Genomic DNA, 15,625 nt, shown 5'->3' on the forward strand with positions numbered 1-15,625 from the left:
GGGAGGACACAAAGTGCAACAAGTGAAAATTGTACTGTATTTCTTCGATTTTTTTTTTTCTGATCACTTGAGAGTTCTGGTTAACTGAGAGTTTACTGTATTTATATGAGTTGCAAATATATTTACCTGCTAGCTTTAAGCGAACTATGTTTAATTGGAGCTTACGTATATATCGAAGTTGCATTTATTTGGACGGCGCAGTGGTGCAGTGGGTTTGCATTGTCACCTCACAACAAGAGGTTCTCCTGTTTAATTCTCAGCTGGGGTGCCTTCTGTGCAGAGTTTGCATGTCCTCCCTGCGTTTGTGTGGGTTTCCACCAGGTGCTCCGTTTTCCTCCCATGTCACAAAGCCATGCATCTGGAGAGTTTCTTCCTGTTCCTCCACTGAAAATTGGCTTGTTCCAATTCAGACTTTCCTGGTAAACAAATGGTAAATAAATATTTATGTAATGAATTTATTTTTATTTAAGTTTGGTAAGGAGTATTTGACATTTTCTGGGCATTGAGGTAATGTTGTTTGTGCATGTACACACTATGACAGTTGATTTTATCTAACTTGTGTTACTCTTTTATTGTAACTGCAGATAATGTTAACAAACGCGTGTAGTTCTATACAATTACTTTATGGAAATATTACATTTGGATTGCTTATTTTGTGCATATTAATGGCTGTGTGTGTGTGTGTGTGTGTGTGTGTGTGTGTGTGTGTGTGTGTGTGTGTGTGTGTGTGTGTGTGTGTGTGTGTGTGAATAACCATAGGAATCACTGTTTGGTTACCTTTCCCTCTATAACTTATTTGGTTCAGGCATTAGTTGAAATGGATCCATTTTGGTGCATCACATTTGCCTGCTTAGTAAACAATAAAGAAACAGCTAGAGCTCAAGTCCATATTTGTAATGGTATCACACAGTTCCTGTTAGAGTTTTATCACAAGTTGATAATTGCACCATGTGTATACATAGTGTTACACATCTGGCTTCTCTGTTCATCCTAATACCTTTTTAGGCTGTATGGGCAACATATTGCACATATAACTGATGCCCTAACATATACTCTAGAATTATCTACTCCATTTTCTGCCATGGTCACAGAATTCTGGAGAGCAAATGTTTCTTATTGGTGGACACCCTGTTCCGCAGTGAAAGTATTTTGTCTAAGAGATGGCACCAATTTATTTACTTATTTATTTGCATTTTGTTGAACAGATTAGTCCCATTAAGCCAATGGCTTCTTTTCAGGGGAGACTCAAGAAGGTATTCATACTGACTAGGGAAAATATGGCCAGGGCAACAGGGAACTTCCCATTCCGATAAGTGCCGTGGAATTGTTTATGTCCACATGAACTACCACCATGTCAGCAGATGGGACTTCAATTTAACTTCTCATTTGAAAGACAGCACACTCAGTAGTGCAGCACCCTCATCTACCTAGTGTGGCAATAGAACCCACAACTCTTTGCACCAAAGGTGAGTATGCTACCTGTTGACCTACTGAAACTGTTAAGGTTTGTACCTTCTGAGTATTTCTTTTCCTTCTGTAAACATTGCTTTCAGGCATAACAAATGTTTAATTTTATATGCATACTATCCATCAGTACAGTCTTGCAAGAGTAGGGCTGGGTAAAAATTAACTGACAACAACTCTGTATTGCTTATATGTAGAATATATCCTGCAGTCTTCCAGATGTGTTCCAGAATATTCCATGTATGACCTAGTTAGTTAATCAACAGCACACTATTCATTCATGGTTGCATTTTATGCTGATGACTCCAATCCTAGTATAACACATTACCCAGATGATCCCAGATGATTTGGTGTGGTAATCGTGGCCGAGTGGTTAAGGCGATGGACTAGAAATCCATTGGGGTTTCCCTGCACAGGTTAGAATCCTGTCAATTATGGTGGTGTTCTTTTCCCTGCTAGACAGAGGTCCAGAGAAGTAAATACTGTGGGAAGAAATAGCCAGGGAATTGTTATGGCTAGGCTTGTATTTGTTATGGCTAGGGCCGAGAGCCTAGTACCAACCTATGAATCCAGAGTCTGCCTGCAAAATGTTTGGCATATAGAATAAACACACATAGGAATAGGAGACACCCCTGATTCACTCTTCTCTGAATCTCAGAAGGTCTTAGTTAGTGTTCCTATCATAAAGCTTCACAGTGATGCCGGAAAGCATGAGCCAAGCCTAATATACATAACACTTCACAGGAAAAGGCCCAGGTTACTTCATCACATTCAGTGTGTGCGAGTCCATTCTTATAACCAATGGCATCCTGAGTGGCTGTTAGTTAGTTAGTTAGTTAGTTAGTTAGTTAGTTAGTTAGTTAGTTAGTTAGTTAGTTAGATTTTTTTTGACCAGGGTAAAGCACTGATCAGAAATTGCCAGTTGCAGATGCAGGCCAGGTTGCATGTTACAACAAGAACAAATAAATAGGTATACAATAATATAAAGACAATAATATCATTGCCAAAAAGTGCTGACATTTCATAATATATGATTGAGCTAATGTAGGGGACTATGGTGTCATGAAGGAGTGTGTCTGGCATAGGACACTGGTAAATACCAGGATTAGACTGAAGTTTGACAGGGGTTAATTTGACTAGGTAACTGTGGGTGAAGAAAAGGGGAATGAGTCTTAAGCACTTCTATGTGGTTATAAAGTATGCAATTTTCATAGAATACATACTTTAAGATAAATGTAAAGTGCCATTCTGGAAATGGAGTAGTTAAAACATTCACCTTTATAATGTATACTGTGGTACTCTTCTGGACCAGTGGATTCTCCTTATCCAGGCATGCAGCACACTGTGTCAGAATGCTACCTGCTGCTGTAGATATGCTAATAATGGTAGAAAGCAGTGTTAAACAGTTACTGTTCCTTCTATAAATTAGGTAATTAAAAAAGCCTACCATGACATTACATTGGTGAAGGTGACATAAGAATTTAATAATAGAAATTTGCTGCAGGCATCTTTACTGGGTAGGAGGCTATCCATTGTGATCCAGTGACTTTTTTATAAATTAGAGTTTACATTTTATAAGGAGTTTAATCCATTTTAAGAATTAACTTTATCGGTGCTTTTTTTATTCATGTTAGTATCATTGATTTTATACTGAAATGGCCATATTTTCAAATTAAATAGAGACAGTAATGGATAGCCCTTCATTATTTTTTATTTTACATTTCATCCTCTTTATAGTCATGGACAAGCTGGGACATATCCTGGCCAGCCGTGAGCATCAGGCATAAAACTAATCTGGATAGGATGCACAGATACACACACACACACACACACACACACACACACACACACACACACACACACACACACACACACACACATACTCAAACACACACACGTGTGCACACATATTTATCGGCTAATTGGATGATCTCCAGTTTACCTAAAGCATGCCTTTACAATGTGGGAAAAATTAGGAGCACTCGACACAGCTGGAGATGACATTTTCTCTACTTCAAAAACCTGCTGACTGTCCCTCCCTGTCTACCCTCCCATTCCTATACAAGCCTTCACAATCTCTCCCTAGCACTGAACAACTGCTACTTAACACCCACAGGTCTAACAAAACAATAGGCAGATTACTTTATAAATGCTTCATATCTCAAATTTGGAACAAACTCCCAGCTAATATACGTTCTAGCCAGTCTTCATTCCGTTTCAAAAGAGAATTGAAAAACTACCGTGCTAACTCTCCCTCCTGCACCTGTCACCTCCCTACCTAACAAATACTCTCCCAGTTGTTAGACTATACCAGTTCTCCTCTCTTTACTTTAATATAACTTTATAATAACTAGTACTGTGGTACTTTAGCTATGCAGCTGAGGAATACTATCCTTAAATCTGATAGTTTGTCTTCCTTAGCTACTGTACTTCACTTCCCCCTTTTCGTAAACTGCTCTCTTTAACTCTCTTGACTCTCCTAAACATTTCTCCCCACCCCTCTTTCAACCCTTCTATTTTAACTCTTCTTCTTCCTGTCTACCAACTTGGTTTAGTCATTAATGATGTTATTGTAGCTATTTGTTTTTCTGATGCCCTATTGTGACTCTACATTTTACTGCATGTTTCTCCCTCTAGTATTTTATCCTTTGTTTATTTCCATTATGGCAGGAATGTATTGTAGGTATGTACTCATATTCATATATGGCATGAATGTATGTAGTCATATATTCATATTCACATTACTTGTAATGTAACTTTGTTATTGTTATTTTTTGTTTGTGTGGAGCTTTTCTCCTCGGGTCTCCACTGAAAATGGGCCACCAGCAAAGTTGGACTAACACTGTTAACAACAGACAAATAAATAAAGTAAATAAATACATACATGACAAAAAAAAAAAAAAAAAGCACGTGCATGCAGGGACGTCATGCAGTTTCTAGAGAGAAAGCACCCCAGTAGGAAGTGAAGCAGAGAATCAAGTTCTGTAAGGCAGCAATGTCAACAGCTACACCACAGTGCCGGCTACATTGCAGAGTATTAATATGCTATTTTATTGTTGCTGGCTTTTCAGTTCTAGTTAGTTTGCATAGCCCATGCTCTGTCTACACTTCAGAGAATGTTTTGTTTTCATGGATAGAATAATGAGATAGAGCCTGGATGCTGTGATTGACTGCAGACATATATCATGCAAGTACAATCCAGCCTCACTGGACTACTTCCTGTAGAATGTAAGTATAGCAATTTGAAGAAAGCAACAACATTTCTTTAGCAAGATGAAATGTGAGGCTTTATATCTGTTTTAAGCAGAAATTGTTTTCCTTGAGTTATAGGTGTGTGCAGTTTCTCATTATTATATCATAATGATTTATGCAGAACTTTAGTCAGAAGTTGCTAAAGAACTGAAATGATTGCATATGGTAGCTACCTGTATTAGAAACCTGTCTGGATTATGTTTATTTTTCTTAATGTTTGATTCATGTGATTTTTTACATTTTCAGTCACTTGTCCTGCTTGGGTTATATTCATCCAGTAATGACTCCATCTGCAATTCATATGGAGTTACATATATCGGTAAAATATCTAAGTATGATTGTAAATTCTTTTTTTTTGCAAGACCCATTGCTCCTCCTACTATTGGAACTGTCTAGACATCCTTCTTCCACATTGCCATTGTTTCTGCCTGCAAATCCTGGCATTTTATGACTTTGTACCTCTCATGTACATAACACACTGTAGTCACTGGGTATAGCAGTTTCAGTGATCAATGCTACTTTTGTCTTCTTTTCATGGACTAGTATATCTGGTTTTCTCACATCTATTTTTTGAAATGTTGGTAATGGGTGATCCCATGTGATATAAACTTCATCATTTTCTATAATGCTTTGTGGCTCACTTTTCCAGTGTTTTTCAGCTACTTCAGTATTATAATGTTTACACAACCCCCAATGCAACAGTCTTACCACATTATTATGCCTTTCAGTATACAGACCTTCTGTCGTTAGTATATCACAGCCGACAACAAAATGTGCAACTGTTTCCCATTCTGTTTCTCCCACATGTTCAATGGACTTTATAAACCAATGTGTACGTAGTCCGCTATCTTGGGCCACCAATATTAACCTTTCGTCTTTTGGTTTAAATTCACCTCTCCTTAACCATTCTTGCTTTCGATCCTGATCAACATGAGGTTGTTCTAAGAGTTTTCCATACTTGCAGCTATATTTATCCATTTTCCACATTTCTTGCCTTCTTATCTGATTCTTCACCTTATATTATTTCTTTTGTTTTTTGGCTCATTTATTTGCTGCCTGATTTTTAACTACTTCTGGTTTGATTTCCATTCCCGCTTGACTCCGATATGCTTCTGCTAAACTAAGCAGGGAAGTCATCTTAGACTTATTCTCCGCATTTTTTAAACTATGTTTGGGTCTTGTGAGGTCAGCAGATGTGTATGCAGTCCTACATTTGTAGATCTATACATTTAAGGCCCATACCTCCTTCAGAAATGAGAATATATAGTCTTCATATGCACCGATTTCCTTCTTGTTTGCCTGTCCAACTGATCCAACACCTTTTTGGGCCAGTCAGTCACTCAAAAACTGTACAGGCGTAAACAGCAGGACAGGAAGAGCAAATTGGTGTATAGTTTGGACTTTGTTCCTAGATGTCAGTGCTGTTTTCAGTATTAATTTTAGTCTTCTAAGATATTCCTTACTAAGTTTTATTCAGATTTGTTCATGTTTTATTGTTAATCCTTCATCAATTCCCAAATATTTATACAATCTGTCTTGCTCAAGTTCTCGTATATCACATTCCTGTCCCAAGATAATGTTTCCTTGGTGCTGTAGCTTTCCTGCTTTAAAGGTTGCTTTTGCACATTTAGCAAAATCAAATGAAATTTTGAAAAAGTTTTGACCGCTTGCAGCTGTGCTTTCATTTCCTCATCTGATAAACTATACATAGGATCATAGGAGGTTACTAGACTAATGGCCCTGGGGCCCTTCTAAGCCTAGCCAAGAGTTTATTCCCAAAAAGAAACCTCAGTCAGCACTTGTCATCCCTGTCAATGAGGGACAGAGGTGGAACCCCTGGGAAAAATTTGCGGTTTTCCTTCCACTCATCAATGTTGCTCTTGAAGAGGGTCAGCGAGGTACTCTGTTTGACATGTATGGGAAGTCTGTTCCAGAGGCAGGGCAGCTTCTGGGAGACAAACCTGTCTCTCCAGCAGGTTTTGTTTATGTTGCATATACAGTTTTAAATTTGCTTATTTTGTACTTTTCCTTTATATTTATGTGCATATCTTCTAGGTTTTTTCTGCCTGTGCTGATATTTTTAGTTTATTATTTGTGATAGTGCACAATAGGTCCTGATCTGTTCTGATACTGTGCATTGCTTTTATCACTTTTGTCTTTGTGAATATTTTTGCTGATCTTTTCCCTGTTCTGTATTCTTCTAACAGTGACACTTCTTGCCTTAATTGCTTTATAGTTTTCTCTTTCTGGTATTTCCATGATGGCATTTGACTTTTCCGCTTCCTTTCCCTTACTGCCCTGTGTTTTTGTGGTACAAATTTATCTGGCTATTAATTTAGCTGCACAGTAATATATCCTATTTGCTTCTGTTATATTGCATGAATTTCTATGAACAGTCCTAAATACAGTTTTTTTGTTTTATCAAACTTCTAACTTTTGTGGGTTTTATTGACTTTCTGTAGTCTATTTCTTTAATTGATCTTAACATGTCTATCCATCTCTATTAAATCAAGCAGCTCTTCTCTTAGATCATTTTCTTCTGAGCTGAGGGTACAGTCTTTGTTCTTTATTTCCTGCAGGCATTGTGCAGAAAGTTCCAGAGCATCTTCCTGTGGCACATTCTCTCTGGTTTCATCCTGTGTCAACTGTTGCTCTTTCATATGGGAACTCACTGGCATATCACACCACAACATTGATTGCGTCAGAATTGCCACAGTTTCCTGTTCCTTCCCGTGCTGTGCATCTCCAACTGAACGTTTGTATTGTTTTTTTTGGAAGACTCCAAATTATCTTTATATGGCAACTGATCAGATGTTTCCCGTTCCACTGGTTTCTCCTTAATATGGGGAGCCATTGCTCTATCCTGCTTTGGTGTTATCAAAGTTAGATTTTCTGCACTAAATCCTTCACTTTGCAGGTAATCCATTTATGATTTTCATGATACCCCTGGCAAGACTCCCTATGAGAAAGATTCAGTGTGTCTGAAATCTCTTTTGGCCTAGCATCATCACCCTTTATCTTTCCAAATCCCAGTGTCAGAAGAGAAATCTTTTGGTGGAGACAAAGTATGTCCTTAAATCCAGGTCTCTTCTTTTCCCTCCCTTGTCTAAAGCAGTAAGTCACCACAGATGCTTTGGACTTTCCTTCGGGGGATAGTTTCATGAGGGATACGAGTATGTGTAGTATGGGACATCAGAAGGACAGATGCAAACACATGAAGATCAAAGAGATGTTTGCCCTGATCAAGGCACCCAACTCTCTGAACCATCTTTGGTCCCTGGGACCTCTTCAAGTGGTTTCAGTCAATACCACATTCCTGTGGTACATCAACAAGCAAGGGGAACCAGGTCATACCCCCTTTGCAGACTTGCCATGTTAGCTTGGGATATAGTTTCACAGCACAATCTCACTCTACAGGAATCCTACATTCTGTCAGAGCAAAATTGTGTGGCAGTCAAGCTGAACAAGACCAGGGCAGACCCTCACAAATGGAAACCTAATAAGGGGATCTTCCAAGATTTGATTCATCTGTGGGGAGTTCCTCAAGCAGACATGCAAGAAGGCCTGGAAGACCAATACCGTTTCTTTTCCTTGTACATAAATGTTCCTGTATGCTTTCCACATTTTCCACTAATTTCCAAGGTACATCAGAAGATTCAGAAGGTATCACCCAAGATCATTGTCATGACTCCCTTTTGGTCCAGGTAATCATGGTTCTGCCTTTTCCTGGAAATGGCTGGGCAATTACCACAAGCTTCCTCACAAGAGTGTATCTACTCACACAAGACTGGGGTGCTTGATGCACCCTGACATCAATCAACTTCAGGTGACTGCTTAGATGACGGGGTCATAATTCCTTTTAGGGACTTGTTTGCTGCGGATGTGCAGCAGGTACTAATGGAGGTAAGAAAGCCTGCTACTAGAGAATCATGTATTAGCAAACTGAAAATGTTTTCTAGTTGGTGCCAAAAACATAACCAGCACCTATTCAGGGCTAGTTGTTTTCTGTTTCTAAAATATTTGTGTGAATTACTGTGCTATGTCCTTTCTTATTTCTCTATCAAGGTTTATTTATCTGCCATTTCAGCATGTCTGCCCATGGATCACCCACATTCAATGCAGTCTGATGTCAAATTGTTCTTTAAATGGGGTTTGCATAAGATTCCGCCAAGAAAACTGGTGACCCCTCCTTGGGATGTTAATTTTGTGTTATAGAAGCTAACACTTTCTCTGTTTGAACCAGCTAATCTGTCTGACTTGAGGTTCTTAATATAGAAGACAGTGTTACTCTGTTCTGCAGTGTTGCTCTGACATCTGCAAGAAGGGTATCTGAGTTGCAAGCTCTTATGGAGAGTCAACCCTATCTCATTTTCCATAGGGACAGAGTTTCTTTTTGGACTAATCCTTTTATCTGAGTTTACTTTATGCCAAACTATCCATCTCCCCATTTTTCTTTCCTGGACCTCAAAGGAGAGAGAAATGATACTCCATATCTTAGATATCCACAGATAAATCAGATACTATCTTGACAGAACTAAATATTTCAGGTCTTTGAATCAATTGTTAATTTCTTTTGAAAGTAAGAAGGGACAACTTTAGTGAAAACTGACTATTTCCATATGGTTGTGTAAGACCATTACCTTTTGTTATTCTCACCTTAGCAAAACTATTCAAGGCAGGGTCCAGGGACCAGGGCCCACTCTACTAGAGCCTTGACTTTATATATGGCTTTTTGGAAAGCGTTGTATTGTAGAAGTACTCTAGAAGCTGCTAGCTGGTCTTCTGTACATACTTTTACAAAGTACTGTAACATTATTCTCTAGGTCTAGATCAAGATTCCATGGGACTATTCTTCAGGTGCTCTTGGAGTGTTCTTCTTCCACCTTTCAAATGTAGTTAGTTGAGGTAATCTACCCATATAGCTAAGGCTACTGCAGCAGTCGTCAATATTATGAACATAATACAGTTGTGTAAGTGAAACCTACTATAACAGTAGATGTCCCAGTGATCATTGCTTCAGTAGCCCCTCCCTCCTTCCACTCCCCCTTGTTTATTGGTTTGTTTTTATGCCTGGGAGAGGACATTTATTTATTTTTTGTTCCTAGCATCGTTCTTTTAGGCTCAGCCTCCCTATCTGTACTGGCAGGAAAGCTCTGAAGGGCTTTGAGCCCAAACTTTACTTATAGTCAGCTCAGCTTGAGCTACCTGACAGTGTGGGTTCATGGAAGCTGCCTTGAAGCTTTGAAGGCTGGGCAGCTGTGATATACCTGGCAGGGTATAACCCATATAGCTAAGGCAAGTGTAGTTTTCATTAGAATATCTACTTTTATGGTAAGCTTTCCTTATACAACTATACTGTCTCCATTTGGTAGGTACAAAACCTGTAGGGAGGCTGAAATCGAACAATGTTATTATGTCTGTGGCTAAATTGTGTTTCATGCTTTTTAAGATTTATCCAGGAATATTGTCATGACCCATTCATGCAGTATTTTTAGCTTTTAGCCCTTTGGTTGGGTAGCTATAGTTGCCTCAAACTTGGCTTTAGTGGATTTTATTAAGCTCCTGAGTTTGTTTATTTCAATGACAAGAGCTCTAACATTGTGGAAATGACTTCTGGTCAAAACTCTTTTCTTTTTATTATAAAGCTTTTTGATATTATGGTTCCACCATGTGGGTTTCTGGAGTTTGCCTGCACTTGTTCCTGCAGGGTATAGCCATTTCTGTGTAGTTGTTTACATGCTGGTATAGTGCGGTGGTATAAGTTTCCATGTATTCATTGGAATTTACTGGTTTTGATGGCAATTTGAAACTTACCAGTGTATCACTTAGGAGCAGACAGTTTCTCTTAATGAAAGTGGAAAGGATCTTTGTCTTCAGTTTTATTTCAAAGGAGACTGCTTTATGGCCAGACTTAACTGGTGATGTAAATACGTAAGAAATTGTACAAGATGCCCCCGTATTAGTAAGGACAAAGTTAAAGATATTATTCCCCTTAGTGGGTACTCTGACTAATTATTGTAGGGAGTTTGTATAGACAAAGTCCCAGAATCTCTCTGCTTGTGCAGTAGTGGTGGTCTGAGTTTCCCAAGCTACAGTTAGATAGTTTAAATTATCCGGGAAAATGGTATTGGGTTTAATACTGACTGATTCTAGTTCCTGTAAATAATGTAGTTTTTTTCTTGTGTCATAGAGGGAGTGGCACAGGACCTTTCTGATGGTTATTTGGTCATGAAAAAGCTCCAGTGAATTATACTTCTCTACCACCCTTAAGCCTTGATGTGAATCTCTTCTGGATGAGTCTCTTCTCTCTGCTAATCAGTCAGTTGGAAGATGGTAGACAACATCTTGAATGCTTGACTTTAAAGCACTGATATAACAGAACTCCTGGCATAAAGGGAGTATCCTAGCAAGTAGAGGTCTCTTTAGGATACCCAAGCTGGAGAATAACCTTATCATTTTCTGGGAATAGTCTTTGCATTAACTTTAGAAGCCACGGTGGTGCAGTGGTAGCATTGTTCCCTCACAGCAAGAGGTTCTCCCATTCAATTCTCGGCTGGATCGCCTTCTGTGTGGAGTCTGCATGTCCTCCCCATAGTCGAGTGGCGTTCGAAAGACATGCGTAAAATGGGTGTGCCTTCGTTGAAGGTTGGGCATTGAGCTGGCACATCGGCACCCATAAAAAAACTGCTGCCAATCATTAGCGGACTGGAGTTCCGCTGTGGTGACCCCTAACCGGGAGAAGCCGAAAGAAGAAGAACAACAACAAGTCTTTGCATTAACTTTGCATAACGGTACTGCTTTTCGAAATGTGGCTGCATAGTCCATTATGACTAGCATGTCTGGTTCCCATTGCTAGATATAATCAGTGGCCCATAATGTCCTTGACAGTATATTCAAAATGGTACTTCTGTGATAAATACTAGGTTCAATGTGGACTTCTGTATTCAGGATGGGTGCAGTTTTCTGGCATTCTGGACAAGAAGAGAAGTTTTTGTATCTTTTTCACTATGCCTAGCCAATAAAATATGGCTAGTACTATTGCCTTAGTTTTGTCCCTCCCCAAGTGACTAAATGATTGCAGGCTGGCTTCATTACTAGTGTCCTGTCAGGTCTTAGCATAATAACCATTGCAGAATTTTTTCCCTTTATTTAGTTACTTTATATAACAGAACAACTTTTAACTTGAAATAGGGCTAAGAAATTATGGGAATATCAATTTACAATTTTTCTCCCACAACTGTACTGTTTTCTCTTTAAATTATTATCTTCCCATTATACCTTTTTAAAGTTTATGTGGCTTACTTGTAAGTCCATTGACTGAGGATTAATTTCTTCAGTAGTTTGCCTCAAGGTGGAATGTTCTGCTCTTTATTTTGAGCCTTGTCCTGCAGAGTTACCTCTAAATGAAATACCCCATATGCTTCACATGACTGGCTGTCAGCACAAGCCTCTTATATGCTCTCTTTTCTTTTAGAGTGCTGACCCTCTTCCTTAATTTTAGGAAGTACGACCCTCTCACTTCCTTTTCCTTCCCCATTTACTCACTGCAGAGCATATAGCAACATAAAGCTCATCACAAGTTTTACTTTCTTCTTGTCTTACTGGGACACGTTGCTGAATATTTCCCTTTATTTACAGTCTCTGTATTACAGACCTCTACATTTCCCCACATTATTCGCTCACTTGGTTTTGTGGATTCTCGCTCAATAATGCCTTTGTTTTTCTGTTTTCATCCTCTCTGTTTTGGGTCTATAGTAGAATCGCAAAAGCTGCCTTTCACGAATACAAGTTCATCGACACATAAATTTTGATGAACTAAAAGAGCGAAGTACAAAAAGAGCGACATGCAGAATGCCAAACGCATTTCCTTGGCCAGCAGGATGATCGTGGGGATGAGGAAATAAATCCTTTTCCCCACTGTAGAGCGGTCTCGGAGTTGGTATATATAAGTAAGGCGGGGGTGCAGATAGGCTTGCCCCCCTGCAAAAACGTTTTGAAAAGTGTTTTAGATCATGTTTGTTCAGTTAGGTTTACCTTACCTGTATGTGCTGTTGCTTCCGGACATACGTTCGGCATTCTGCATTTTGCTCTTTTCGTACTTCGCTCTGTTCGTACATCAACATTTATGTGTCGATGAACTTGTTTTCGCAAAAGTCAGCTTTCGCGATTCTGATATAGACTCCTCTGTTTTCTGTGCTAGAACTTGTAAATGTCTGTGTATACCACTGTCATTTTATTTCAAAGTTTCCAATCAGTTCGTCTTCTGTGCATATGAATTTCTGTTGCTGTATCACCGAGTCATGCTTCTGATAATAAGCAGGATTTTACTGTCTAATCACAACCTAATTGTAGTCACTTTTGTAATCTGTATTCCACCTGCCTTCTTTTGATTTTGGTTCCGGATCTTGATATGAAAGTCATTGTCATGCCTCCTGACACACACATACACATTCTGTACTGAATGTTTGTATCAAGCTACTGCTCTACTGCTTTCTTGTAAATGTTTCAGTCTGCCTTACTGTATCTGTGAATTTTCCCTTCTTACATGTTTTCCATAGTGCTCTAAAATGGTGAAAATCTTTTCCTAATATTTTAATGAATTTCTTTGGGTTTACAGCCACAGGATGTAATCATTTTCCTAGTACTGTCTGCATTTCTCTGTTTGTACTAGGATACCCTTTTTGCTATCATTTCGGAGGCATATTGTCTCTACCTTTTGGTTCTTACTGATATTATGCTTACACACCAGGGGACCCTTGACAAGGAGAATTATACTTCCACAATCTTGCAGAGCTTGAAATCTAAACATAAATCACACGTCACTAGCTTAGTTGTTAACACGTAACATAGGACTGATTCAGTTATACTAGATACCAGGACAACTCCATTCAAAGTTTGCATTTCACTTTGCACTTTTCTATCTTTACTGCTAGTATAGCACTGAACCTAGCAGGGTGACCCACTAGCCCTACATTTGTAGCAAATGAACACATTGCTTGCTGCTTTTTGTTTCACTTTTTGTTTCAAAGAATAAGGTACGTCTTACTTTAATTTTAGCTGTAGTAGCATTGTTATATTAAATTTATTAACTTGTTGAATTTATTGGGATCACTTTGCAATATCCATTTTATAATATTTTAGGCAATGCTCTCTTTAGACATGTCTGCTGCTAAAATTTGAAAAAATCTTTTGCTTTGATGTTTCTATCGAGCTCAAGCCAAAATTTTAAAATATACTTTAAGTCATGCATCTGTGCATTTACTGGCTTATCTATATTGATAATTCAGTTATTTTTTGCTTGTACATTAGGATTTTTTCCAGCCATAGCTATCATTTTTTTTAAGTTTATCAAACTTCAAGGAACCAGTTTGGATGGCACAGTGGTGCACCGGTTAGTACTGTTGCCTCACAGCAAGAAGTTCTCCGGTTCAATTCTCATCTGGGTGCCTTCTGTGCAGAGTCTGCATGTCCTCCCTGTGTTTGCTTGGATTTCTTACGGGTGCTACAGTTTCCTCCCACATTTCCAAGACATGCTGCAGGTTGATTGGACATTCTAAACTGGCCCTAGGTGTGAGTGTGTGCATGTGTGTGCCTTCTGAAGAAGGTTAAGTGCTGGGCTGGCAGCTTGACACTCGTCCTGCAGACTGATGATCTGCTCCGACAACCCTTAATGGGAGCAGCCAAAGGGAAAAGAAGAATACTTTATGGAACCAGTTTATGTCATGTACATTTATTTGTTCGGTGTCTCTCCTGTCAGCTATACTGACAAGATTTTCACCGGGACTGCTCTGCTTGATTTCTCCATGATGCCATAGTGTCTAAATGATACTAAGTAAAATTTCAGGTCACCCTACGTGTTCAGTTTCTTTATAGGTGGTACAGTCCTGCATTAGCTGTTTGTTGATTAGCTCAACTAGCTGTTGCTATAGTTGTACCAGCTTTTGGTCAGTTCCCCACCTGTATTTCCAGTTTTTGCAATTGCCTCTCTGTGGCTGTGGTCACCAGCTAACAGTGACCGGAACAGTGCTATGCAAAAGTTGTTACTCAAAATATGGTTTGCATTTGGCAGCAGAGGTAATGCAAGGAAAACTGGCAAGTCTCTGTCCATTTGTCAGTGAACTCACCACCAGACCAGTGTACATCTAAGGAGACCCTGGAGGCAGAACATATGTAGAAACTCGGGTATATTTTTTTTCCTTAGAATTGCTTGAGAATTATATATAATCCACTTGACTTTTATTTTCAAAAACAACATACTGCCAACTTGGCTTCAGTCAGAGAAACTAGACTACCTTTTGGGGCTTTCTGCCAACATACAGTCTTTGAAACAAATGTCAAGGAAGGGGAAGAAAGTTGAATCCAGGCCCCTAGCAGATCAAAAGCTAGACAATAGGTGCAAGAAGAATGAAAGATGTTCTTCGTGTTTCACTGTTGCAGTCATTACATTTGGGTTATCTGCCTGCAGGTAGCCCTCAGCCGGCCCGAATATCAAAGTATTGGGTCCTGCGTCGGATGCTGTCTCTTCTTCTATAACATCAGCCGACACCGTTACATTAGTCTTTCTTGCCGCACGGTGCCTGAAGCAGAAGCAGTTCGCAAGTGCCAGTCAGACGACTCCTGAAATTTTCATTTTCGAGTTTCAGAACCGAAGTCTTCAAAAAAGCTAAGTACCCCATTGGGGATCCTTTTTCTTGCTCTAAACTGATGTCAGTAAAAGTTAACAATTGTATTAGCTGTGGAAAGCAAATAGCTCATAAAGATTTTCATTCGTACTGCATTCCTTGCTTACGCCCAGGCCACGACGTCCCTCACTCTTGGCTTTGTGCCTTATTCAGTCCTCGAACTATTCGTCGTCTGTTCATTTTTGCATCAAGCTATTTCGGTACTTGGTTTAATTATCCAGAAATGG

The 15,625-nt window shown here is 39.1% G+C and overlaps 1 protein-coding gene and 1 non-coding gene across 5 annotated transcripts in view; both read left to right on the forward strand.

Moving 5' to 3' along the window:
- The window catches only part of PIR (pirin), a 723,908-nt gene that overhangs the window by 138,629 nt on the left and 569,654 nt on the right, over window positions 1–15,625 (forward strand). The window lies entirely within an intron of this gene.
- TRNAS-AGA lies at window positions 1,820–1,901 on the forward strand. The gene has a single exon. It is a non-coding gene; the product is annotated as a tRNA-Ser (tRNA).

Source organism: Protopterus annectens, chromosome 5.part1 (assembly GCF_019279795.1).
Source record: "Protopterus annectens isolate FY-2018-M chromosome 5.part1, PAN1.0, whole genome shotgun sequence".
Lineage (NCBI taxonomy): Eukaryota > Metazoa > Chordata > Ceratodontiformes > Protopteridae > Protopterus > Protopterus annectens.